The sequence below is a fragment of the Cavia porcellus genome, unplaced genomic scaffold (assembly GCF_034190915.1).
Source record: "Cavia porcellus strain 051 isolate PalLab524CR breed Dunkin Hartley unplaced genomic scaffold, mCavPor4.1 scaffold_27, whole genome shotgun sequence".
NCBI classification, from domain to species: Eukaryota; Metazoa; Chordata; class Mammalia; order Rodentia; family Caviidae; genus Cavia; species Cavia porcellus.
Genome location: NW_026947510.1, coordinates 4,856,194 through 4,880,894, shown reverse-complemented (window position 1 = coordinate 4,880,894; position 24,701 = coordinate 4,856,194). Strand labels below are relative to the sequence as shown.

The following is a 24,701-nucleotide window of genomic DNA, read 5'->3' as shown; positions in this document are numbered from 1 at the left end:
CTTTATCCTCCTGCGTCACCTGCCTCAGGCTTCCACGTAGCTGGCAACACTGCGCCCAACTTGTTGTCCTTAGTTTGAAGAGGAAGAAACAGAGATGAAGTGAATACTCTAAAGACAGGCCATATATTTAAGAGGAGATTAAAGGATTTTCTAGAGTAATTTTGGCTCTGTCCTGTTTTCATTTTAGAATTTAACTTGTTGTTGTGATGTGAGCTACTGTATGAGTTATACTTCTGGCAGGTTTCTGAAAATGCCCATACTGTAGCATTTTGTTTATGAACTATATTCCATTATCTTCTCACAGGACTGACCCACCAGGCCCTGTGTTTGGCTTCATCCATAGAATTGCTGAGGCACAGATCATGTCTTGAACTCATTTGTTGCTCCAGGTGCTCCCTGCCTTCCTTTCCCCAGAGCCCTAATTACGTGGTCCAAGGCTATGGCGTAGTGGTGGAGTGCTTGCCTGTTGTATGCCAGAGCCTCAGTGTGAGGGCCCCTCCTTCGCAGCTTTTAAAAAGTTGTCTTTTTTTTTTTTTTTTTTAATTTTTTTTTGTCTTTTTTCCTTTTTATCGGTACCAGGGATCGAACTCACGACTGCCTGCTTGCAAGGGTTATTGATCCAGTGGGGAAGCAAGTCACATAGCAAGTGTACGGGGAAAGAATAAGGATCTTTCCTGGAAGGGATGGGTCAGAAGGTCTTGGTCCCCCATCCAAGATGACTGATGTATATTTAGAATATTGACCGTTATTGTTCATCCCTCAGGGAAGTATGTCGGTGTAGTCATTCCATCTTTGTCTTGAGGTGTGGCCTTCAACGAATGCACCTCCATCCACAGTTGTGTTCTTTTTTGAGAGTCTAGCTCTATTTGACTGCCTATAATATTTCTACCTAACTTAGCTGTCTATAATATCACTAAGTTGCCCAGACTGGACTCAAACTTGTGATCTCCCTATCTCAACCTACTGTAATGTTTGAATAACAAGTATGTACCATTACATTTGCCTAGAAAGATTTCCTAAATGATTGTACTGACTTTTGGAATCTTAAAGTTCATTATATGAAACTGAATAGACACATGTCTTTAGAATAGTGTTCTGATCAAAATGGCTAGTAAAGTCATTAAATACATATTATGTCATATTCATTGCTACATTTTTCTCTAGTACTACCAGTCTATTTTGTAATTTTTGGGTTTATCAGAAAGACCCAGTGTTACAATGTTTCACTTAGTCAACTGATTAAAAAAATAAGTTATCATATGTCACATAAAATTTATAAACTATAAGTGACAGAGTACTTTTATCTGAATTTAAACAGTAATTTTTCAAATTTAAATTGCTGATTTAAATCAGTATAACAAAGCTGTAGTTTAAAATCTGAGATTTCATTTTTTATTTTGCTGCTCTTAAATAATCATTTTGTTTTTTGAGGCAGGGTCTCCGTATGTAGTTTGGGCTGGTGTTGAATTCAATATGTAGTCCAGGCTGGCCTTTAATTTATTATAGTCCTCTTGCCTCAGCCTCCTGAGTGCTGAAATTACAGGCTTGTGTCACCATTCCTGGCCTGTTACTAATCAATTTGAATGTCACTTTTCCATCTTAAAAAAAAAAAAAAAAAAAGACTGAATAATTAGCCAGTTCAACTTCTAGTGGTTTTTTGATAATGGACAGCTGAATAAACTGCAGAGTTCTGTAAAATTCTGAGTCCCCCCCCCCCCCTTTTTTTGGTACTAGGGATCAAACTCACAACCTTGTGCTTGCCAGGCAGGGACTGAGTTCTCTTGACTGATGTAAACTTTCTGGAATTTGTCCCAACCACATGCAATGCACTGATATACTCAAAAATTGGGTCTTTAGGTAGACTTAAGACTCTTAAAACCTTACTTGGCACCAAAGTCCTGGCTACTTGAGATCTTTTTGCTTTAGTATTGTAATATTTTAAAGTAAAATTTAAAATAGAGTTTGAAGAAGAACTCAAGTGAGACTTTTCAGAGTTTTTACTAATTTTCAGAGTTAGATTTTTACTGATTTACTGAGACATTTTTGGAGAAAATGTTTAAATAGTTGTGGATAAAGTATTTGCATTATGTAGTGCATGTAGGTGTCTCTCTTCTAAGCAAGGGATTCAGTAGTGAAATGTGTGGCTGCCTGGCTTGAGCAAAGCCAGGGAAACAAAGTCAATCCCCCTTCGTGCCCTGCCAAATTCATTTTATTTCAAGGAGGAAAAAAAAAAAAAACAAAAAACACTGAAATGAAATTTCAAAACACATCAACCAGGGGCAACAGTGGTACATATATTGTACATTGTCATTCCTAAATCATTCATCCACAGCACAAGACATCTGCATTCACCCGAACTATACCAGCATAATTCTTTCTCTTTAGTGACTCAGAGAAATCAGTAGTGTGACTGTCTTTAACTTTTTTTGTATACATATATATATACACACACATACATTCGTTGTTTCAGTTTCTCACACTAGTGAGACAATATGATGTTTACAGGTATGTCTTATTTCACATAGTAGTATGATCTCAAGTTGCATCCATTTACCTGTAAAAGTCTCCAGTTTATCCTCCTTTTTGGCTAAGTAGTACTGCATTATATAAAAATACCACATTGTTTTTATTCATTCCTCAGTTGATGGGCATTTAAGTTGTTTCCAAGACCTAGCTATTACAGATTGTGCTGCATGGGTGCAAGTATATCACTGTGATTTTTAGACAAGATGGGGTGTGTTCAGGGTGGTATGGCTGTAGACATCACTGTGGTTTTTAATTCTTTTGGGAAGATACCCAGAAGGGGAATAGCTGGGTTGAATCGGACCTCAAATCCTAGTTTTTTGAGGAATTCTCATACTGATTTCTACAGTGGTTGCACCAATCTGCATTCCCACTAACGATGGAGAAGGGTTCCTTTTTCCCCACAGCTTTTTCAGCATTTGCTATTATTTGATTTTTTGATAACATCCTTTCTTTCTGGTGGGTGCAATCTCAGTGTTCTAATTTGCATCTCTTGAATGACCAATGCTGTTGAACGTTTTTTCACGTGTTTATTTGTTGTTTGTATTTCTTCATCTGAGAAACATATATTCATACCAGATGCCCATATTTGGATTGGATCTTTAAATTTGGGAGGACTGGCTTTGTGTGTGTGTGTGTGTGTGTGTGTGTGTGTGTGTGTGTGTGTGTATGTATATGGAGTTAGGGCTAGCCAAAATGGAGATGAGTATTATTTTTTCAAGGAGAGTCATCCAGGTGATCCTCTACAGGCCTTCATCTCTAGAGAGTGATAGAGGAATATTTGTAGTCAAGCATTCATTTATATCTCTGATTCACCCTTCTATCCTTCACCTTTCTTCATCTCATCCTGTTCCACTCCGTCCCATCGCATCCCACTCAGGGCCTTCACACTCAGTTAGCTCTTTGTCCCTTAAAATTTTTTTAAAAAAATTTATTTTGAGACAAGGGCTTGCTATATTGCCCAGGTAGGGCTAGAACTTGGCTCAGCCTCCCTGAGTGCTGGGATTACAGGCTGTCATTAAGCTTTATTGTGAGAGAGAAGCTTTAAAATGTTAGTACTCAAATCACTGAAAATGATGCCCTAAGTATGGATAGTTATATTTAAATAATTGTAGTCTTACTAGTTTTGATTATTCTGAAGTTACTTAATAGAATAGTACTTTGTATGTGTGCTGCTTGCTGTTAATCTTGCACCTTGAACAGTATAGTATAGTTTTCTTCTTTTTTATAGCATATGGTAAACTGAAAAAGCAGAACCAACAAAACTCTCAGGGTCGTTTCTTGTTTGTTTTTGTCTTTTTGAAACAGGATCTCATTATGGGTTCAGGCTTGAACTCACTTTGTAACCCAGGCTTATCTCGAATTTGCTAGGATTCTCCTGCCTCAGCCTGGGATTATAGGCATGCCCACCCAGCAACTCTCAGGGTTTTAAAGTTGTTTTTTTTTTGTATTCCAATTTATATTGTGTTAATCTGGGACTATTTTCTGTGGTGTGTGTGTGTGTATGTGTGTGTGTGTGCGCGCGCATGTGTATGCATGTGTGTGGGCCTGCCAGAGATCAAATCAGGGTCTTGTGCATACTAAGTGCATCCTCTATTACTGCTAAACCCTTGTAGTTCACTTTGAGAAATGCTTCTGAATGTAACAATTCACTGAAGTTATTTTTAGAACTAGACCCCAGGGTGAGAAGGCTAAAAGGAATGTGTTGAGTTTAAAATATCATAACCTGGTGGTTTTTTGGATTATGAATATCAGAATAAATTACAAATGTCTTATAAATCCCATCTCAGCAATTTAGTAGGAATTATACTAGGAAATAAACTTGCTTTCATCTACATTTAGTTAGTTTTCCACCCTCTTAATTTGTTTGATCTTAATGTGTTTGCGTGTCTCAGCTATGTGGTGCTTTCTGTAGGTTGAGTCATAAGGGTTGCAGGAACTAAGCTCAGAACCTTGTAGGCTCTGTGGAAATAGAGTACAACTGTTTTTGGTGGTGTTAGGCTTAGGTCTGGGGCTTGGATACTCAGCAAGTACTCTACCTCTGAGCTACATTCCCAGGATCCCCCACCTAATTCCCCCTTTTTTGAGATCGGTCTTGGTAAATGTCTTAGGCTGTTCTTAGACTGCAGCTTTTTGCTGTAGTCAGCAGTGTTTGTGACTTTTTATATGAGTGTGTGTGAGGAAGGAGACTGAGCTGAGTGGTATGTGTCTCACCTGCCCTGTTGGCTTTGTTGCCTGAAGACAGTAGTAAAATACTTTGGGTAGAACTTGGGTCTTGCCTCGCCAATTTTTAATTTTTAACACATACATAATCAGCCTTATTTCTTGAAAGTTTAAGAAGTGAAAACTAGTGGCTCCCTGCTTCTGTTCCCTTCTTTTTTCATTTTCATAGCTTATTTTCCTTTTGTAGCTTAGCATATAGCAAAAAATAGATCAGCTCTGTTGGTGCATTTTGTTTGTGAAATCCTCAAGAATGCATTCCTGATTTTTAAAAATACTAATGTACTGTAAAATTTTTAATTATTCAAGGAATTGAGCAATTTATGTTGAATTCTAGAAATCAACTAATTAGCTGTGATCTATAAAACTTGTTTGTATTTAGATATGGTTGTGGCTCACTAGTGGACCCTGTGCTTAGCATGCACAAGGCACTGGGTTTGATCTCCTTTGTCTTGAAAACAAGCAACAGCTTACTGACATGGAACAGCAGACCTCTCCTACTCCCCCCCCCCCCCGCCCAAGCTCATGCTGCGAATCTCTACACCTGGGATATAAGTAGCCCCCTTAGATTCCCCTTAATTTTTGTTTATTGAAAAATTGGCTTTATATCTGTAATCCCAGCACTTGAGAGGCTGAGGCAGGAGAACTGCAAGTTTGAAACCAGCCTGGGTTACATAGGTAGTTCAGGGCTACCTTGGACTTCGTAGCTAGACCCTGTTTCCAGAGAGCAACAGACAGACTGACTTTCTTTTACTAAAGTAAGAGATTATTCGTAGGGCTACAATGGTATGGTATATGGTATTTGACCCATAGTAAATCCAGAGAAAGTAGTGAGTATAGTAAGTCCCTGACTTATTTTGTTGGATTATGAATGCATTTGATTTACAAATTTTTCTCAGAACAGAACTCATTCATAAATCTAGACACTTACTATACTGTATCATACAGTCCTTTGTGACCATGTTTTCTCACATTTTAACATTTGTATAGTTTGGGATTACAGGAATCAATGCTGAAATTTTAAATTTGTATTTGTTTTCTCAATTCTTTCTTTCTATTTTTTTGGTACTGGGGATCAATTTATAACCTCATGCTTGCCAGGCAGGCACTTATGCTGCTGAGCTAAATCCCTAGCCCTCATCAATTCTTTAGATTCTGCTGAATGGTTGGCTCATAGTTGACAGCTTATGTATTTGGAGGGGTGTGGGGGCCTCCCTACCCTGTGCTGGGATTGAACCTAGAGCCTCTTAACCTGTGCTAAGCAGGTGTTCTCCCACTATGCAACAGGCGCCAGGTCCTATGAAGGGCATTTTACTACAGTTAGCATTATATGTTTATGCTTAAGAAAACATTTTTCAAATATTTGGAAATTGTTATATTTCCTTGAAGCTGAACTATTTTTTTTCCATATCTGAACTCTTTCTATACATCCTGTTGAATGATCTGTGATCTCATGTGTGTTAAAAAGGTTTTTTTTGGTTTGTTTGTTTTTTGAGACGGTCTCACTGTGTAGTGCTTGCTGGCTTTGAAGTAGCTTACTTAGCCCAGGCTGGCCTCGAACTCCTGAGTTCTGGGATTACAGGTGAGCGCTACCAGACCTGACTTGTAAAAACAGTTTTCTTTAGCAGGGGCACTATGAAACTAATTCTTTCAGCAGAGTATGTGCTCAGTTCATGTAGTCATTCAGCAACTAGAGGCTCACTGTTGTACTACAGTTAATTGTATGGAGAATAACAAAGCTCCATCAGTTTGTCATGATTTTTTTTTTTTTTTTTTTTTTTGAGACAGGGTCTCACTATGTTGTGCAGGCTGATCTTGAAATTATTTATGTAGCCCAGGCTGGCCTCTAATTTACAGTGATTCTCCTGCCTCAGCCTCCTGAGGGCTGGGATTATAGTTGTGCACCACCACACTTGGCTGTCATAAAGTTGAAAGCATTTATAATTTGTTATAGTTTGTGCAGTTTTATGGTCCAAGTATGTAAAGAGCCTCGCCTGCTTTGCTGGGCCCTCATGTTTCTTATTGTACTCTTCTACATACTTCCACACATTAGCTTATCTGTACTCCTCAGAGTGTGTTTTCAGTAATGGCAAATGCTGAGCAGTAGAGGAGTCAATCAAGGGAAAAGCAGTGATGGTTAAATAACAGTGACAACCAAAGTGCAAAAAAAGTATCCAAAGAATACAAAGGAAGAGAAAACCTGTTGTGTTACATCCATCTTATTTCACAGATACTTTTCTACCAAACTACTAGCAGTATTATGGAAGATTCAATACTCTTAAAACAGAGTTCTTTGATGGCATGTTTTATTGTACAAATCTTAGGTTTTTGGGATTGGAGATGTGTTTCAGTGGTATAGAACATGTTTAGCATGCACAAGGCCCAAGATTCAATTCCTTGCACAAACAGCAAACCAAAAACATTGGTTCTTTTATTTTACTTCATATATATATATATAAAATCTGGGTAAAAACTATACTTTAAGGAAAATTTGATGTATTTTATCAGTAATCAAAGGTTATTTGTAGTAATTTGTAAATCACTAGGAAAATATTGCTTAGTGTGTTCTACTGAGAAAGCTAGGGAATTATATTCTTTGATGGGAACATTTATTATATATTAGGTTTCCATGGTTCTAGTTAAAACTAGAAGAATTATTGCATACTATTCTTATCAGACTTCATGTTTTGCATGAGAGTAAACTTAAGGTCCAAAAAAAGAAGGACTTATTTACGATCGCATTTGTAGTTGATGGCAGAGCCTGGATTTAAATTCAGTTAAGGTAAATTATATAATGTTTTGAATTGACTTGTCCTTGTCTGAAAGTAAGAACGTCTACCCCAGAGTTTAGTGTATTAAGTAAAATAGCCTGTAAACACTTATTTTAAGACCAGGCTTAAGGTAGAGGCCCAAAACATGCTGAGTTTTGTCATATCTTCCCTTTTCAACTATGTCTGTATTTTACTTGCTAGAATTTTTACTTCTAATAAGTAATGTGTTCCACAGAAGCCACTGAACAAGAAAATTTGTGATATCTTGTCTCTTTCCTGTTTAGGGGTGTGCAGTCTTCCAAGGATCTCCCCTGAGTTTTGCAAAGAGCCCTAAGGACTTAAAGAAGACCTTGTTTTCTGATTTTTGCATAGGTGGGCATTATATAAACAGTGGCAATGACTGAGACATTTCAAGTTAAATGCATGACGTACATTTTGACTAAACCATTTAGTGTGCATTGGAAGTTTAATTTAGGGATATTGCTGTGAACTCCCTCCTTTAATTCCTGACCTTAGTGATTTTCACCTGTAAAACATTGTAGTGGACCCCCTGTTTAACTTGCTTCAGTTTCTACTGAGTGACCCAATCCCATATTTTCTCTGGGGAATTGTCACCTCTCATTTTTTAATATATAGCCACACAGATTGAATGAGACTGACCACATTCTTAGCTACAGGGGTGAGCCTAGTTGTCTTAAACCAATCAGTTAAAGCTCAGCTTAGTGACTTTCTGAAAACCAGTGAAATTGAGTGTATTTGGGACTTCTTAATCCAAAGAGCTGCCTGAGAGATGCTGTTTACCTGCTAGACGCCCTGTCTCCCTTCTTTTTTCCCTTCTTCCCTTCCTCCCCTTCATTCTGTCCTTTCTTCCTTGACATGGGTCTTGCTTAGGCTGGCTTTGAGTGCGTGAACCTCCTGCCTTAGCCTTCAGAATGCTAAAATTGCAGTTGTGTACCTGGTAAGTTTAAATGAAGATTCATATAACCTTCTGGATGTACTTACTGTCTTCCATCCTGTTACTTGGGATGGGGAATTGCCAGACTGAAGCAAATACCATGGAAGGCAGAGAGCAAAAAACAAATCAAATTTTCAGTGTCATCATAAGCCATTCAATCAGGTCTTTTTTTAAAAAAATTATTTTTATTTTAAAGAGAAAACCCAAAATTTCAAAACAAGATAGAGGGTAAAAATGATTAATATACTGCATATTTTTATCTTTTAATTAGTTAATCAAAGTACAAAATATCTGCATTTATTTGTCCAAACATTAGCACAAACCTTTCTTTTAAATGAACTAAGGGAAATTAGTTATGTAACTATCTTTACTATCATATATATATATATATATATATATATATATATTTGAGTTTCACACTAGGGAGATAATGTTTATACATGCATGTCTCATTTATTTTACATATGAATATGGTCTCAAGTTGCATCCATTTACTTATAAAAGTCTCAAGTTTATCCTTCTTTATGGCTGAGTTGTACTCCGTTGTATAAAACTACTATATCTTTTTTATGCATTCTTCCAGTGATGGGCATTAAGATTTTTTTCCAAGATCTAGCTGTTACAAATTGTGCTGCTATAAACATGTGTGCACATACATCACTGTGGTGCAATGTTTTTAATTCTTCTGTGAAGATACCCAGAAGGGGAATATCTGGGTCAAATGTGACCTCTAATCCTAGTTTTTTGAGAAATTTCCACACTGATTTCCATAGTGGTTGCATCAGTCTACACTCCCACCAACAACGGAGAAGAGTTCCTTTTCCCCACAGCCCCTCCAGCATTTATTAGCGGTTAATTTTGTTTTTTTCCATTCTACATTTTTTTTTCAGGTTAAGTAAATTGATTTTTCAGGTTAAATGAATTGGCAAATTATTATTTTTTAAAGCTAATTTGAGTTGAATTTTCTGTTACTTGCAATTCCAAAAGTTTTGAATAGTAGTACACATCTTGTCCTGGAACCACATCTACTTCCTTTCTTATATGCAGGAACTGGTCTCAGGAAAGTGAATTCAGAGAGCATGATGCCAAGTGAATTAAGTCTATCAGTAAGCATCAGGTGAACTGCAGATTCATTTGTCTGTTCGGTATATAGTTGTATGCCATATTACTTGCCAGGTGAAAGTGCTGAAGATTGGTCTTGCCTTTTAAAGAACTACAGTTTAGATGAGACAAGCCATATAGGTATTACATAGTCTAGTAATAACTGTGTATGTCTGTGGTTTGCTCTGGAGGAGACAATTATGGGGATTGAGTCCAGAGCCTTTGCATTGGACTACATCCTAAGCTCTGTTTTTGAATTTTGAGATGAGGCCTCACTAAGTTGCCTGGGCTGGGCTTGAATTTGTGAGCCTCCTGCCTTAATGTCATGGAATGCAGGGGATTATAGGCATGTGCCACCATCCTTGGCTTTTTTGATTTTTTGTTTTTTTTCTTAAATAAGTGAGTCTCTGCCTCCACAACTTGCTTTAATTTTCTTTGTTTTAGAATGTAACAGTGTATCTTACTTGTCTCATTATCATGGTGTTTCTACCTCATAGTGTAACTTGGATTATTGTTATGTAATATAGATGTATTTTTTCCCTGTTTCTTCAGTCTCCATAAAGATATAATGGATAAATACACTTAAACTGCTTGAATGTTTAAGCATGCAATTGACATATAAATTGCAAGTCAGAAATGAGCAGAGAAAGGGGTTTCTAATTACTGATCTTATGCTGATGATACTTGCTTCTTTTAAGGTCATGATTGTTTTCAGGTATCGATAGAAGGTGAGATCTGGATGTATAGGAGCACAAATACAGGATTCTATATTTAGTTTCTGGGAGTTGTGAATTTGTTGATGCTCTTAGAAGTTGAAGGCCTCAAGCTAACCCCCATACCTAAATGGTAATGTAGTTCCCAACAGCAGATTGCATATGGTGGCATAATCCTGTAATCCCAGTACTCTTGGAAGCTGAGGCAGGAGGATCACAAACTTCAGCCCAGCCTCAACAGTTTAACGTCTTAGCAAGACCCTAGCTAAAAGCCAAAAATAAAAAAAGTCTAGGGTATAGTTTAGTGTGAAGGCCCTGAATTCAATTCCCAATACCACCACCAACAAAATAACATGACACCAAATGCTGAGCAACATAAACCTGTAAATTCAGCTTTCCACCTGGAAAATTTACAGTATAGATAGTTTGTTAACTTTGAATGCTTTTCATATGATATACTCATAATTAGTTGCTTTATGTAAATTGTAATATTTATTCCCCTCTGAAATTCAATCAATTTGTAAAGTCAAATCATGGGCTGGTGTGGTGGTGGCACACCTGTAATCTCAGTACTTGAGAGGAGCTGAGGTGGAAGGATTGTTGTAAGGTGGAGGCCAGTTTAGACTACAAAGCAAGGTACTGTCTCAAACAAAAACAAACAAAAAACTAAGTTGTACTATTTTTTTCTTAAATTTAATAGCAAAGAAATCTGGAGTTGCCCACATTCAGGCAGCTTATAAATAGTGAAGGTGACTTTCAAATTCAGTATCTATCCTGTGTATACTAAACTGTCCTTGGGGGTGAGCGTAGTTAGGTTCCTAGGGATTGAATGCAGTCTGTCAACTGAACCACATCCCCAGCCCTTTTTTGTTTTTTATACTGAGACAGGATCTTTCTAAATTGCCCAAACTGGGTTTGAACTTGTGGTCCTCCTGCGTCAGTCTTCTAGAGTGCTAAATGATACCCTGTACCACTGTGCCCAGTTTAAATTGTTCTGTTTTTTAATTGATGATGAATGGTTAGTATAGTTCATGGGATATAGTAAGTAATATGTTACTGCTGTTGCTGTTCATTTATGTAGCATGTATTTGAGCAACTACTCTTTATATCTTTAGTTTTAATGATGTTTTTCCTTACAACTGTAGGTGGAAGGAACAGAATTTGTTTCAGACTAACTTAAAAATATTAGTGGACCTTTTTGATGGGTTGTAGTGCTTGGGGTAGGGAGTTATAGATTTTTGAGGGAGTGATACTGGAAACTAAAATGTACAGAAACCCAAGTATCCCATACCCAGTTACCACATATCTGACTCCTGTCCCCCATTCCAGTTCTGTTCATGCGTAATTCATGTGCCGTATGCTTCACCCATTGAAAGTGCTGCGTACAATTCATGACTTCTAGTATAATCAGAGTTGTGCATACATCACCACAATTAATTTTAGAACACTTTTCATCACTCCCAAAAGAAACCCCATAGCCATAATCCTCCATTCTCTGCGCTTCCCCCAGTACCAGACAGTCATTGGTCATTCCTTTACCTTTCTTTTTTCTTACTCATTTATTCATTCATTCATCCATGATAGTGTCTTATCTTGCTGTGTTGTTCAAGCTGACCTCTGAGTTTCAGGTGCACACATTCCTGCCTCAGCCTGTCAAAGGACTGAACACTCATGAGTACCCACTCACCACATCCACTCCTTAAATGTATTTTTGTCTGTTTCTGTTGACTTGCCTAGTATTGACTTTTATGTGAATAGAATCATGTAATATGTAGACTTCTAACTTAGCAGTCTTTTAAGACTCACCCGTGTTCTGACTTGCACTTTAGCACCCACTTGCTGTGTTTTGGATGTGACTTTTCTTGGTCTAGTTCATGTTGAAATTTAGTCACCGCTGTGGGGGTGTTCAGGTCAAGCTGTAGTTAGGTTGTTCAGAGGAGTAATGCCTTTCTCAAAGGAATTCTTTTTGAACCTGGATTACTCCTGTGAATGGGTTGTTTTAAGCTCCTGTGCTGTTTTGTTTTTTTTTTTTTTGCATGGCCTACTTCCCTTCTGCTGCAGTAAGTTGGAGCAGCACAAGGCCTCTAGCAGAAGCTGAGCAGATGCTAGCACCATGCTTTCATACTTCCTAGGCCTAAAAATTTGAGCACAAATAAACGTCTTTATAAACTACCCAGTACAGGTATGTTGATGTAGCAGGAGCTCCTGGACTGAGATACCCTTTGTCTGCAGTTTCACTTTCCCAATTTCAGTTACTTACAGTCAGCGGTGGTCTTAAATAGTAAATGGAAAATTCTACAAGTAAACAGCTTATAGGATTCAGATTGCATACCATGGAAAATGCACAGTGAAATTGCAAACCACTCCTTTATGTAGCATATATGTGTATGTGCCACTTTCTAGTTGCCAACTAGCTGTCTTTTTCATCAGGTCACTGTCACTCTATTAATGTAGTGCTGATGTCTAGCCCTTATTTTACTTAATGATGCTCACAGCTTGGTGGACAGGAAGCAGAGTGTAAAGGGAGGAGCTGGGGAGGGAGATGAACCCTTCTAGCCCCATCCTCAATGACTGTGTCTTCTAAACAGAACCTACCTCTTAATGCAAGTCATCTCTAAGCCTTCATAATCCAGTTACTAAAAGCCCAACCAGGAGTGCCTGGATGTCTTGGGGGGGCATGCGGATGTCACTCATTCTGAAGCAGTTACGGCCATAGTGAATGCTAAATAGTGTCCTAAAGTGGAAAGGCACCAAATTACAAAACTTGGTACTGTCTGGGTCCAGGTGTCTGGTTACTCCTATGATTTCACATTGAAGTCCTACAATTTCAGTTTTTTAAAAAATTGCTTTGGTCAGGTTTTTGAAAGGTCAAAGCATCATTTATTGTATTTTGTGCAGAATATCAAAAGTAATCAGAATATTTTTGTTATGTTTGAAATCTGCAGTTTCCTGAGATGCCAAGCTACAGGATAGCAGCTCCGTCCTGCCCTACCTATTCTTACTCATAATAAAGCTGTTACCCTGTTGTTTTAGGTTCGCTGTGCTTACCTTTTTCCAAGAACATAGGAAGCCATTTGTTTTGGTGAGAAAGCAAAAGGGCTTTATATCAGCTCCAAAGGAGATGGAGGGGCCTCTCTGTTGCCTTAACTCATCATCTCATGTGTTTAGGTGTGCAGGGGCTTTTTGTAGTAAGGAGGAGAGGGAAGAAACAAAATGGGAAATTTCTTTGCTGTTTGTTCCTTCTGCCTTCCTAGAGGGAAAAGGGGGTTATGGTGGTGGTCTGTATTCTCAGTCTTAAGTTTGGAGAAGAAGTAAAATGGCTAAAGGTGCATTCTAGCCTGGCAGAGTGGTGCATTCCTGTAATCCCAGCACTTGGGAGACTGAATTAGGAGGATTTCCACTAAAGCCAACCTGACCTACACAGTAAGAACCTGTACAGTAAAAACCTGCTGCAACAAAAAGAGCCATTGTAAGTTACAATGCCATTGAGGCACAGGAGGTGTTATAGGTCTTCCTGAGACCTCCAGACTTAGCACCAGTAACTAACCATGTATGACCTTCCGTCCTAAAAAAAACTATCCTTTTAGCCATATGAAGTGTACAGTTCAGTGGCATCGATTACATTCACATTGTTCTCCAGCCATCCACGCACCATCCATCTACAGAGCTCTTTCATCATCTCAGACTGATGTAATAAATTCTAACCTTCCTTGTCCTAGTTCCTGTCAGTCACCATCCTACCACCTGTACCTGTGAACATCTAATATTCTAGGTACCCCATATGCATGGAACCATCTGGTTTTTGTCCTTTTATGGCTGACTTATTTCATTGAGCCTAAAGTCTTATATGAGTCAGCCAGTTGGTAGTGCTGACCTCTTTTTAAGGCCGACCACTACAGTATTTTACTGTATCTGCATAATGCTTTTGTTTATCCCTTGGTTAGTGGATGGACACTTAGTTGTATGTCTTTGACTGTTTGTTATTATGAGTAATGCTGCTGCAAATATGGGCGTATCTTTGCTTTTTAGCTCTTTTGGGTATCTGCCTAAGAGTGACATTGCTGTAGCACTTGCTGACTCATTTCCACAGTGGCTACTCTTTATATCCCACCAGCAATGTGCAGGAGCTCCAGGGTCCCCACATCTTTGTGGACTTTGCCCTTCTTCCTAGTGGGGCAACATGGTGTTTCTTGTGGGTATTATTTGCATTTCTCTAATTATTGATGTTGAGGGTCTTTCCATGTTCTTATTAACTAATTATATAAATTCTGCGAGGAAATCAAATGCTTTGCTTATTTTTAAGTTAGCTTGTCTTTTTTAGTAATGGATGTTAATGAGTTCTGTGTTCCGTAGAAAAAATATTTTGTGGTAACAAGTCTTTTGTCAGATAGGTGATTTGCAGATATATTCTGCCATTCATTGGGTTATCTTTTTACTTTGAAGCATGAAACTTTAAAAAAATTTTTTTAAAAGCTGGCATCTTGCTATGTAGCTCAGGCTGGCCTGGAATTCAGTATGCATCCCAGGTTGGCCTTGAACTTGTGGTAATCCTCCTGAGTGCTGGAATCATAGGATTGCCTCCATGTCTGGCTGAAACTTATTAATTTTACTGAGATCCAATTTGTTGTTGCTGTTGTTTATACTTTTGCTAGTATCTAAGAAAACTTTCTGATTTGTAATAAAACACTTAATTTAACACATTGTGGAACAAGCTGGACAAAATGTGTCCTGTCCTTTCGCTTTCCTTTTTCTTTCCCTTCTCTTCCTCCTTCCTCTTCCCTTTTTCTTTAAGACAAGGCTTCCCTATGTAGCCTTGAACTCTCCTGTTTCAGCCTTTTGAGTAGCATTTACACATTTACACACAAGTGCACCTCTGCTACACTCTTGTGGGACTCATAGATGTGGTTTGTAGTGGACTGAAACGTTGTATGATGTATGACTACAGAAACCCAGAAGAGGTATTTCTCCTACAGTGTGATATATGTCCCTGAAAAGCCATACATTTTTGCAAAATCATATAAAAAAAAAACAGGACTCATGGGAAGAATAAGGACAGACCCTTTTTAAGAACCCTAATATAGCATGATGATGCTTGCCTGTGATCCTAGCAACCTGGGAGTCTTGAGGCAGGAGGATTGCAAGTTTGAGGTCAGCCTGGGCAACATACTGAAAGCCTGTCTCAAAGCTTAAAAAGAGAGATGAGGATGTAGCAGGTGTGATGCCCTAGTTTCAGTCCCCAGTACTGCAACAAATGAATAGAATGGTAACATAATCTGAATTCTACTATAAGTATTAGCAGAATTTGAAGAAGTTTACCTCTAAGGGAAGATAAAAATTGTGACTGTTGAGTTATGGAGAAAAGGACTGAGTAATAGCATCCTTATGAGCTACATGTATAAAGCACATACAGCCTCTTTTCTGGAAATGTGCTGATGTTCTGTAATGACGGTGCGCTCCCCACCCCACCCTCGTCTTTCTTGAGAGCCGCTGGATTGTTGTGTTGCCCAGGCCAGCCCAGATCCTCCTGCCCCAGCCTTCTAAGTAGCTGGTACTACACATACACACCCACACACTCAGCTGTAACTCAGTATCTGAGGTTGATTTATTTTTCTTTTTTTAATTTTATTTAAGGAGAAAAGAAAAAAAAAAAGGCAGAGAAAGGGTACAAGTTACACAGATTTACAGAAAAAAAATAAACAGTAGGAAATTACTAGTTAATGGATTACATATTGTCATCTTAGAAATTGTTCAAGTCACAAAATTAAAGCTTGTAAAGTGGACATTCCAACAATGATACTGCAAACAGTTCTGTTCAATGATCCAATAAAACTCTGTGATATCATTTTCTATCTTATATACTTAAATATACATGCAGTTATATAGTTTAGAGCACTTTCTTTTCCTCTCTTTTGTACAATGACTATTACACATTTTGGGTTTCATTGCTCCCATGGTTCTTACTACTTTTTTGGAAGAGAGTAAAACCAAATGTGATATAACAGAACAGCATCGGTCAAGTCAAAAGGGTGGACATAATAGATAATGTAAAAACATAATACAAGGTGATCAACAATGGTTACCATAATGCCTCCCGCTATCTCTAATAGAATTGCCTATATCATTAGTTATAATAAAATTGAACAAAACAGTAAAGAACAAAACCGACAAAACCAAAACATTGGAGACATTGTAGGTCTTCAAAAGTAGATAAAAGTCAACGAGAATGGGCGTTATAATGAATCTCATTATCTTCACAGCTGATGCCTAAACTTTCGAACCTGATACTATCCAGCAAAACAGAATAGGGGAACCTCAGTCAAAAACAAGATGGTGAGAGTAATATAGGGCTTTAAAACGAGATAATGGAAAGTCAAAGTGGGTTACTATAATATATCCTGCTATTTTTATTTATTTTTCCTTTAATTAAAAGGATAAAAATAAAAAAGTAAATAATGGAGTGGAGATTGAGATAAAAGAGGGCATAACAGCGAAACAGCGCAGATCAAAACATAACCATTTAAGCAGAATAGTGTTTCACCACCAGATAATCCTGACCTAAAAGTAGTTACCATATTGTCTCTTTCCTTGAAATCCTTGAGTACAACTTGGTATACTGTAGCATTAAATATATCAAAACAATGTAAAACCATTTAAGAGAATGACAGCATTACAGAGTATTTAGAATCGACTAACAGAAAATGAACAATGGTTTCTATATAATCTCCTTGTCTTTAAAAGATTTTTTCTTATACTTTCGTACATAATAAAATCCAGTAAGATACAATCTATTTAGACCATTGGAGACAGAAGAACAAAAGCTTGATGAGACTTCAAAACAAGATGATACTAAATCAGTATTACCTATTAAGATATCATTTTCTCCAAAATAGCTGTTCCTATCATCCAATCTTCTCTGCCTCATTTCTGTTGAGCTCTTTTTCTGTCAGTAGCTGTCAGTTTGTCTTCTTCATTTTGTTGTCTGCTCCATTCATTGTGGCCTCCCCGCCACTATTTCTGGATTCTTTGTATTTTTCTTTTTTTAGAATATCCTGCAATACTCTCTGTAGAGTTGAATTGGTGGTTGCAAATTCCCCCAGTTCCTCTTTATCCTGGAAGCACCTTGTTTTTCCATCAATTTCCAGGGACAGTTGTGCAGGGTATCTCAATCTTGGCTGGAGATTATTATCTTTCAAAGCTTGAATTATTTCCCCCCACGCTCTTTGTGATTTGATGGTTTGTGCAGAGAAATCTGCTGTAATTCTGATGGGTGTTCCCTTGTAAGTGGTCTGTTTCTTGTCTCTGACAGCTTTTAATATTCTGTTCTTGTATTGAATTTCTGGAATTTTTATTATTATATGCCTGGGTGTTGCTCTGTTTGGGTTGTAGGTAGCTGGGGTCCTGTATGCCTCATACATCTGAGTATCTTTACCTTTTGCTAAATTAGGAAAATTCTCCTGGATTATTTCTGTGAGTAGCTTTTGTAGTTCACTTGTTTGTGTCCCTACTTCTTCTTTTATGTTCTTAATCCTTAAGTTATGGATCCTCTTATCATCTTCTTGTCTTTGTATTATTGCTGTTTGTTTCTTTGTTATTTTTAAGAAGTTTTTCATTTCATTCACCCATATTACAAGTCTGCCCTCCAGTTCAGATAGTCTGTCCTTAGTTTCTTTCAAGTTGTTATGCCAGTCTTCGATAGACTTCTTAGTTTCTTGGTAGTCCCTTTGAACCTGCTTCACGTATTCTATGCTTTCTCTGTTTTCTCCATCAAACAATTCTCCCCTCTTTTTCTGTTCTTCCATTCCACCATCTGTTTTTTCTTGGGTGATGCTTAGCATTTCTCTAACTATTCTGCATACTTCTAGCTTCAGGTCATTGATAACTTCATTCCTGAACTGATCTACGAGGCTCTTTATATGGCGCTTTATGTCTATTGGTGCGGTGTCCGCTATTGCCTATTTCTCAGAATTGGGGTCTGAGGAGCCTTTCTTGTTGCTGCCTCTTCCCATATTCTCTGTTCCTTATATATATGCAAGCTTATATAGGAGACCCAGCTTCTCTCCCTGTCATCCACAGCCTGATCGAATTGCGCCGGTTAGGTGTTCCCGCCCACCGCAGCACACCAGGGAGTTACGGACCAGGCAGCCTACGCGGGGCCTGCCCCTCCCGGCCACCGTCAGGCTCTGGGATCTGGGTTGGGCTAGCCTACTGGGTCCGCCAGCAGCGTCACGTAGGCTAGGCACTTTTCACCAATCCCGCCTGAGAGGGGGATGTGTGGCTGGAATCGCCACCGCGACCTGCTCCCGCAGGACTGCCCGGGCCCAGAATGTCCTCCGCTGGAGTTAAACTGTGGTAGAGTGTCAGTTTCTCTCACTCACCTCACCACAAGTGCACACCTCCCTGCCCGTCCTGTTTTCGACTCCATTCGCAGACCCCCGTTCTCAGAGCTTCCACGCGTCTCTCTCCTTGCCGAGCTGACGAAGAGGCAGTCGCCGCGTGGTGGGAAACCCAAATCACGGCTTCCAATGGCGCGGGCTCCAGCCTCCACACTGAGGCTTTTCTGTTCCTGTTTTAGCACCAGGACTGCGTTCCACGTTGGTTTCTCTCAGCCCAGTTCGTTCCTGAGTCAGCAGAGCATATCTCCACCTGCTTATGTCTCCTTACTCCGCACCCTTCCTGACTTCTGAACCGAGCCTTTCAGAGAGCCTCCGTAGTAGCTGTTATCTGTCTGCCATGTTCTCCTGGAAGTCTCTTTATTTTTCTTAAAAGCACTTCTGGGGCTGGAGATTTAGCTCAGCGGCATAAGCGCCTGCCTTGCAAGCAGGCAGTCGTGAGTTCGATCCCCGGTACCGATAAAAAGGAAAAAGGCAAAAAAAAAAAAAAAAAAAAAAAGAAAAGAAAAAAAAAGCACTTCTGAAACACCTGGTCTAAATGAACCCCGGAGAACTGCAGGAGAATCACACATAGTGCTATAGTGTTCTGTTATTTATAAAACAAACAAATTCCCAGTATTAGTATTTACTTAAATATTATGGTTTCAATGGATTTGACTTTGAAATACATTTTTTTAAAGAGATTGAGAAGTGTTAAAAAAAAATGTAAGATGTAATACACTAGCACCAAATGGAAGCTTTCTACTGCTTTGATTCAGGTCAGTGCATGTCATGTCCACTTATCTGAGAAAAAAATCATCTTATAAACTGGGAAGAGTTGTCCTGTGCTTTGGGGAACATTATGTGGCTAAACTGTTTTCTCTTGTTCAACTACATGGATGATCTAAATGTGGATGTATTTGCCTCTTTCGTTCTCACTTGCCCACTTATTCTCTTACTCTTTGTCTTTCTCTCTGGGTGAGAAGAACCTGTTGTGTGGGTGAGTGTGGCTGAGAGCTCTGTGTATGAAGGGTTGCATGAAAGTGGAATTCTGTGCATAATGCATACTTGTCATCCAAGGATCCCCCTGTATTGGCTTATTGGGACTTTGCTTCCTTTCTTGTTGGGGTGTCTGTTTCCTTATCTCAGATTTTTCTGCTGATTTGTTCATGTAACGAGGCCCTCTAGAAAGCAACTGTGGAGGGAACTTTTGTAGTCCTTTCTTCTTTCTGCCTGTGGATAGTTTTGCTGATTGTTGTAGAGAGAATTTTCTTTCAGAAGTTATAATGGTTTCCTCCTCTGTGTCTTCCAGCTTCCACCCTGGAGAAAACTAAAAGCCATTCCTGGTTCCCGTTAAAGTTTGTATAGTCTTCTCTTTCCTCATTATTGTAAAATTTAATGGACTAGGATCTGCTGGGCTTTTATTTTCACTTGTTTGTTTGTAGTTAACTGGAATTGCTGATGTGTATCCTTTCAGTTTACTATATGAGGTAGCTCAGTCAGTCACCAAGGACTGAAGTGAAGGGAAAAGGGAGAATTAAGTTTTTCCCATTGGCCAATGCGCACATCTTTCTCACTGATGTATCACGCTGCTCTGAAGAGATAAGAATGGACAATTAATCCTGAGAGAGCACATGGGACATAATGGGTGAAAAAGTCTCATCTAAAGAGTGGTTCTGTGCCCCTAGTCAGGTTTCCACATTTTTCATTTACGTGTTTATTTGCTAACTTGCTTAATTATAAGAAACATTTTATTGGACAAACCACGTATACATGAACAGTACACATGGTGGCACTGGCCACTGATTTAACACACTGCTAAGTACACATGATTATAAGGCACTTTTGCAGTTTACAGAAATGAATGCCTCAAAGTTAGATATTTACCCAAAATTAAGAAATATCCTGATAAAAGTTTACAGGAGCTCTGAAAAACCACATATGAGTGAATCATTTGTGATTGTGACTCATGCTTTGAGAACCTAGTGTGACATGACTGCAGGACAGAGGTATAAGAGATACATTGTTGAAAATCGCAGATTTTTCTGTACATCAATGTCAAGGTTCTAAAAGGGTTCTTGTAAAAACTTATCAGTTCTAGATGCAGAGAAGATGATAAAGTAGGCAACAATCCCACATAGTAGATTGCCATTTAGATTTAGTGATGTTACCTTACTGTGTGTTATAAAGAGCTTTATAAGGATACTGGGAATAATAAAGACTGAATTATAAACTACTCAGAAATACGAGATATTTTCTTGTCTAAGAAAGCGCCCCCCCCCCCCCCAAAGTTGACCTGAGAATTTTCTTGGTTTTGTTTTGTATTGACTTTTAAACAGCGTTTTGTCAGCTTGCCTGGTCTGGGCTAATAAAATTTGCAATCTTTTGCTTTAGCCTCCTACGTGCTGGGATTGTAGACCTGCCTCACCATGCCTAGCTGATAATTTTTAAATGATAGCTTTCCCAAACATCCTAAAAGAGCCAGTAATTCATTAGATCATGAATGGTCTAAGGACAGATCATTAACAGTGTCAAGGATTCAGTACAGATAAAACTATCTTTTTTTCCCCCTGTCATAAAGCTAGAAGGTGTACTTAATTTTTTATTTTTGTTTTTATTTATTTATTTATCTATTTTGTCTTTGTGAGATAGGGTTTTACAATGCAGTTCATTTGAACTCACTTTGTAGCCCAGACTGGCCTTGAACTTGCAGTGATCCTCCTGCCTCAGCCTCCCAAAGTGGTGGGATTACAGGCTTGGGCCTGCTGTGCCCAGCCTTGATGGGTTCTGCTAATCTCATAGTTGAAGTCATTGGGTTGGAATGTGTCCCATTGCCAAATTGTGTGTCCTCCCATCTTCCCGTATGAGTGGGTCTTTACCAACCATGTTAGACATGGTTATCCTGGGTGATCTTTATTTTTAAGGCAGGATTAAAAATGGACTGAAATCTTTTGAGTGTATACATAGGGTTTATTGAGCTTTATTGTGTAAGCTAGGGGATCTCAGACCTTTTTTTTTTTTTTTTTTTTTTGAGACAGGGTCTTTATGTAGTTCAGGCTGGTCTTGAATTTACAATGATCCTCCTACCTCAGCCCTCTGAGTGCTGGGATTATAGGTGTATGCTACAAACCCGGCAGGATTTTCTTTTAGTCAGTTGGGAAAGAGGCTGCTGGTTGAGCATTAAGTAGACTTAGTTTTCAGAGCAGTGTCCATGATCTTAAGTGGGCTTGGACTCATGCAGTCTACGGACCCACTGGTGTATCTTCCGTACTTTTAAAGGAAGGCTTCAGAGAGCTCTCTTAGAAAATTAAGCTGCTGGGTTCTGTCTTCAAAGGAGTGCAAACATAAAAGCAACTTGGCTTGTGATGTCCTTACATGGTCACAGGGCTGGGGGTTGTAGGGTGCTTGAGGCCTTGGCTTCAGTCCCCAGCACTAAAAATTAAGAAAAGAGAAGGATGTTGGTTATCTTTATCAATCTGCATCTTATCCTCTAAACTTGTAGAAACCTTTGTCACTTCTAAGAAATATGAAATAGCACTAACCTCCTTTTTTGGGTTAACCCCACCCCTTGAAAAAAAAGTTTCAGAAAATAGGTATCTAGTGACAGCTAGTTATATTAGAAAAGTAGGATTGCCTTAAAATAACAGATGACCCCAAGCCCAGTCTCCAGGTATAAAGAACGTGACCAGAGTAGGAAGAGCCCTTGTGCATAGCCTATCCTTTTGATCTGTGACTCCATCCCTGAGGTGCAAAGTCAATTACTTATGTACTTGAAAGTGTTTAAATCCTGTGAGATCAAACAGGGCACACCACTGTTTGTGAAATGTGCTCTGATTTCAGACACTTCAATGTTTGAATAAACATGTGATTTTTAAAGTTAAGTTACAGGGAGCATGTTACATACAACAGGGTTTGGATGGAGAATGCAGTTGTGTAAAAGTGCGCATATATGTGGATAAGGAATGCACCATTGCCAAATGGATATTTGGATGATTTAGCTCTTTGGAGACAGCCTTGCTGCAGAGCCAGCCTTCATGTGACTTAAGAGGATCCAGGTCCTTCAGGCTTATATGCTGTTTGTATACCAGACATGTAGCTACCAAGTGAAACTAAATTTCTACCCATTACCTGCTGCTTTGCTTGGTGTAGTTGTACAGAACTCAAGTTAGAGAAGTAGCATTTACTGTGTGTTAGACACAGTAATAAGTGCTTTATATACACTATTGGGCAGTTTTTATAACAATTCACTGAGTTAAGTGTAATTATTCTTATTGTACTGTTAATTTTTTTTTTTTTTTTTGAGATGGTCATAATATGTAGTTCAGGATGTCCTTAAACTATGTAGCCTAGGGTGATCCCAAACTTGCAGTGATTTTCCTGCCTTACCCTCGGGTTAAGTGCTGGGATTACGGGTGTGTGCCACCATGCCCATTTACTGTCGATTCTTTTTTTTTTTTAAATACTAGGGATTGAACTCACGACCTCGCACTTGCCAGGCAGGTGCTTATGTCACTGAGCTAAATCTCCGATCTTTACTGTCAATTCTTTAGTCCAGGTGTGTTATGAACTCCATAATGGTGTATCTGCTATCTGCTGCCTAGGTCAGTAATGGCAAATGTTTAGAGACCAAGTGTTGAACTGCAACCCAAAACCTACTTGTGTTGCTCGCAAAGTACCAACACTAAATTAAAACTAAATATGAGGTCTTTTGTTTTGAAAGAAAAACTGTAACATGAGCCACACGTTTGCCACCACTGGCCTAGGTAGTAAGTGTATTATCAGTATAGCAGCTGAAGCATAGCTTTAAGGTCTAAGACACATTTGTCTCTCCCTCTACTCAAAATCGTTCCATGGCTTCCCATTTCATGAGCGCAGTATAAGGCAAAGTCTACACAAGAACTGTAAGGCTTTATGTTATCTGTAGTGCCCCATACCCACCAGCATACTGCATTCCAGTCAGTTCTATGACCTTTTGCAATTCTTGGTACATGAGGTTCACACCAAGGGTTCCTTCTGCCTAGAATGTTTTTTGGACTGTCTGCAAGTTGGACTCACTGGCATTGACATTTTAGTCAGCTGTTATACCTCTTCTTTGAGGGGAACCTGTCTTCCTTTTCACCAGTACTTGCCATCTACTGTCTCAACAGGGAATTTATTAGGTATGCTGCCCTCTTTAGAAGATAAATGTCTTATAAGGACAGAAATCTCGTCCCATGCCTGGTATAGAGAAAGGCACTCAGTGTGCTCACTACATTCATGAGTGAGGGAGAAGACTGGTGTGTGGGACAGGTATCCATTCAGTTAAAGGACGTATAGCAGCTAAAGGTGGAGATAGATTTTAAACTGATAGCTGTGTATTGTGCTTCTAATATTAGAAGGTGATATGAAAAGTGTTGTATGAGGATGAGTAAGTTTATGAGTGACTTTTTTTTTGGCCTTTGCTCTAAGTTTAATTCTTGTTTTATTGTGAATAAAGTACAAGTAAATACACAAGGGTAGGAGATAAAGAGTCAGGTGTCAGAGAACTAGAGCTAATGGTCACAAGGTTGAGATCTGGCACCTCAAGGAGCCGCCTGACCCATAAAAGCACTAATCTTATCACCCTTAAAAGTAAAGTGGTGTGATAAAGAAGTTGTCAAACTTGAGAATGCTTTTTTTTTGCATAGTGTTAGAGGTGTTGCTTTGGAATGTACTCTGGCCCTACAGAGTGAGTTACACTCTTTTCAGAACTTTTTTTTCAATTTATTTTTACAGGATTTAGCTTAATTGCTCAGGTTGGGTGGGAACTTGATATTCTCTTGGCTCAGCCTTTCAGGGTACTGGAATCACAGACATGTGCCACTATATCTGGCTTTGTGAATGTTCTTTGACCTTACGTATTTTGACAGACAGCTTGGCTTTGTATTTTACTTTGTCAGTTTTACTTAAACTTGGTGGTCCTCATCTTCTTCATCTCAAAATTGGGATGACAGTTTCTCTTTAAGAAGTTCTTGGGAGTATTCAATGAGATAGTGTATGTAAAAAACTGGTTAGCTGATAAAATCATTAT

The 24,701-nt window shown here is 38.7% G+C and overlaps 1 protein-coding gene across 3 annotated transcripts in view; it reads left to right on the top strand.

The window, feature by feature from the left end:
• Raf1 (Raf-1 proto-oncogene, serine/threonine kinase) overlaps positions 1–24,701 on the top strand; it is a 77,444-nt gene that overhangs the window by 15,275 nt on the left and 37,468 nt on the right. Inside the window, exon 2 of one of the 3 annotated variants that reach the window (XM_013145027.3) lies at positions 7,799–7,886. The exons of the other annotated variants lie outside the window; for them this stretch is intronic. The gene's annotated coding sequence lies outside the window, so the exon portion shown is untranslated. The remainder of the gene's footprint in view (positions 1–7,798; positions 7,887–24,701) is intronic. 3 annotated transcript variants of the gene reach the window in all.